The sequence below is a fragment of the Hippopotamus amphibius genome, chromosome 12, assembly GCF_030028045.1.
Source record: "Hippopotamus amphibius kiboko isolate mHipAmp2 chromosome 12, mHipAmp2.hap2, whole genome shotgun sequence".
NCBI classification, from domain to species: domain Eukaryota; kingdom Metazoa; phylum Chordata; class Mammalia; order Artiodactyla; family Hippopotamidae; genus Hippopotamus; species Hippopotamus amphibius.
The window spans coordinates 49141428-49145085 of record NC_080197.1 but is presented as its reverse complement, the minus strand read 5'-3'; the positions used below and the strand labels follow the sequence as shown (position 1 = coordinate 49145085).

At 41.6% G+C, this 3658-nt stretch overlaps 1 pseudogene; it reads left to right on the top strand.

The window, feature by feature from the left end:
• The first annotated feature begins 956 nt into the window (after positions 1-956).
• LOC130832519 (DNA-directed RNA polymerases I and III subunit RPAC2-like) lies at positions 957-1358 on the top strand (annotated as a pseudogene).
• The last annotated feature ends 2300 nt before the right edge of the window (positions 1359-3658 follow it).

Sequence of the window (3658 nt, the reverse complement as noted above, 5' to 3'; positions counted from 1 at the left end):
TTTAATTGTGCCTGCTCCAAATCTTTTCTGAGTTTCTGGATATTTAGTGATATTGAAAACCCAGCTCTGTAGGCATCTGTAGCACTTATTTTATGCCCAGTCAACACAGTCATGGGATGAAATCTTGGGCTTGGTTTGTATTTACTTTTCTCACTTTCATTTTATGAAATTGTAGTTACTCACCAGGTAAGACAGGTTTAGGCCTGTTTTAATCGTTTGGGAGTGGTTGTTGTGGAGCTTGTAACTCAGCTGCCAACACTGAGACTGCTTCTACAGAAACGCCAGACAGTAAGTCTCACTCTTTGTTCTCCAAGTAGAATACCCTCAAAATAGGGGGTGGTAACAAAGTCAAGAGAACAAACTTTGGTCCTATGGACTGTCTCAGTAGTATGTCCCTGCATGTTCTGATAATAAACTCCCTTATTCTTGACTATCCAGTAGAAACTTCCACTTGATAAGCCTAAGGACACTTAGCTCCAAAACTCCTTCTCTAATCTCTCAGATGCCATCTTGTTGCTAGCCAGAGGCCCAGCCAGAGGCCCTGCCAAAGGCTCATATTGATAAAAATCATCCTGCCTTTCCCTACCTTCCTGAAGAATAAGCATTTCATTATTAAATGATATACTTAACATCCAAGTCTGAAGGATTTGCCATTAAAAGCCTTCACCAAAATCGGGAGCTACCTCAAAATTGAGGAGGTTAACCTGGCCAAGAAGAGTCATCAAAGTGACCAACAACAATGATGGAAAGCACATCTTTAGTTGTTTTGAAAGCTTCTAGCACTCTGCTTTAAAACCAAGAAAAATATTAGTAAGAGGATGTTGATGTTTCTTCCTAAAGACCCGCTCCTTCCATCAGTCCTTCCTTCCTTCCGACTGCACCTGCAATGCTTCGAGGTATGGAGCAGAGCCTCCAGTCTGCCAGCACCACCTTAGGATCCTGGAAGCCGCCCCCTCATGGAAGAAGACCAGGAGCTGGAGAGAAAAATATCTGGATTGAAGACCCCAATGGCTGAGGGCGAGAGGAAGACAGCCCTGGAAATGGTCCAGGCAGCTGGGACAGATAGACACTGTGTGACATTTGTATTGCACAAGGAGACCATACCCAAGGAAATTCTCTTCCACTACATGATCATGAAGAACCCGGAAGTGGAATTTTGTGGTTACACTACAACCCATCCTTCAGAGAGCAAAATTAACTTGCGCATACACGCTTGAGGTGACCTTCCAGCTGTTGAGCCCTTTGAGAGAGGCCTGACTGAGCTCATGAATGTCTGCCAGCATATGCTTGACAAGTTTGAGGCCAGCATAAGGGAATATAAGTATCAAAAAGCCAACAGAAATGAAGCCACATTCTAGTCCCTTATGCACTATACAGGGAGGACTGACCTCTAGGTAATTCTGTTTGTGCTCTTGCAAAACCCAGAAGTAAAAGTTTGTGATTACAACGTGATTTGTCCTGCAGAAAGGCCTGCTTCTAGCTCTTAACCCTTTTCAGCTGTTGGAGTCCCTGCAAGAAACTGTATTCTTCTAATAAATTCCCTCTTTTATTTAAACTGAAAAAAAAAAAAGGCCAAATACCTAGCAACATTACAAACTTTTATTGAAGACCTGTTTAAAGCACAGGGCATGAGGCTACTATGATGTCCAAAAGACTGAGATGGCCCTGGTCCTATCAGATGTCACGTCATAGCTGGGAACAACTCAAGCAGCCAAGTAAAAGACACACACAGAAGTATGGATGAAACAGGTGACCAAGGGTTCATAAGAGAAAATACTAGTGGGCAATGACTAGCTTTTTTTTTTCTTGTAAATCTTGTAAGATTTTATTTATTTAATTTTTTGTTTTTTTACTTTCACCACAGTTTATCTCTAAAATATAGCAGTGTATAATTTTTTTTTTTTTAATAGCAATTCTTTGGGCAACCCTGGCTCTAGACAACGTCTTCAGGCAGCGCTGTTCCATTTTCTGGATTCCTTTTCTTCTTTGAAAATCAAACCTATCTTGTTACATGCCCATTTATCACCCCTTCATTGTTTGATGTCTCTTCATGCCATTGGCAAAATAATAATCTTGCAAAGGCTTGCAGCTTCTGCCTGTGTCTCTTAGAATGTTTGCTATGAGGGATGCCAGCTGTTATGCAAGAAATCTGAGTACCTTGAAACCACTATGCTGTGAGGAAGCCCAAGCTAGCCCTGTGGAAAGATTGGGTAGAAAAAGAAGCCCTCTGGCTGCCACAATCTGAGACACTCCAAGTATGAACTCCCTGCTGAGCACATCAGGCCCAAAACTCTAGGACATAATAATAAATTGTTGTTTAACCACTAAATCATCATCATCACCATTATCACCGTCATCTTGCATAAGTGCTACTATCCATTCCTTCTGATCCCAAACCTAAGAAGCTGAGCTAAAGAAAGTAACACAGATAGACAAATGGCTCCATTACAAACTAATGATCACCAGCATGAACAAGCATCCCCAGTGTTCTCTTAGCAATTTCCTCTTTCATTGTTCTAATTATTTTTGCTGCAGAATAAACCATTCCAAAATTTGGTGGCTTAAAACAACCATTTTACTAGCTCTCTGATTCTGTTGGCTGACTGGGCTCAGCTGGGAGGTTCTTGCTCAGACTTTCTCAGGCAACTGTAGTCAGTTGGTACCTGGGGCTGGAGTTGGCTGAAGGCTGACTGGACCAGAAATCTAAGAAAACTTCTCTGCTCGCATGTCTGGCACCTTAGCTGGGATGACTGGGACAGCTGAGGCATCTCTCTCTTTTCAGATACTTCTCCAGATAGCTAGCTTGAGCTCCCTCCCTGCATGATGGTTTAAGGACAGTCAGACACCTTACATAGTGGCTGGCTTCCCTAGAAGAGAGTATTTTTAATCTACCAAGATAATCTACTTCAACGAACTATTTTTTTAAAGGGAAGAAAAGAAAGAAGCTCTGATAAGAAGTACAGGTTTAGGAGAGTTTTGATCTGAAAGCAATTTATCAGGACCTACTTAACTATGCATTAGTATCTTCTGCCCTCTCCTACTTCCCAAAACATGCATATGCACGGAAAAATTATCTCCTCTCCTTATTCCTTGCTTTGCACCTTTCATTGGAATTTTTCTGTTGTCTATTATCAATTATAGATTTGAGTTTAAAACTATCCACTTTAGAATATGTAAACTGTTCTGGAAGGTTGTGGAACTCTTCCCAGTAATTCAGTTTCAGTGATGTATTGGTTATCTATTCCTTTATAAACTCAAAATTTACTGTTGTAAAAAAAATTCTATATCACAGTTTTTGTGGGGTGGTAATTTAGAAGCAGCTTAGCTAAGTGTTTCTGACTCCATGTCTCGTAAGGGCTGAATCAAGATGTGGTCTGGGGCTGAAAGATCCATTTCCACATTTGAACAGTGCCTTCAGCTCCTCGCCATGAGGACCTCTCCTTTGCTTTACTGTTCTCACAACATGGTGGCTGCCTTCTCCCAGAGTAAGCAGTCCAGGAGAGAGGAAGGTGGAGGCCACAATGTTTTTTGTGACCTAGCCTTGGAAGTCATCCTCTGTCATTTCCATAATATTCTATTGGTCACAGAGGTCAGCCTTATTAGTGAGGGAGGAGACTACACAAGTTTATGAATACCAGGAAGCTGGGTATCATTGAGG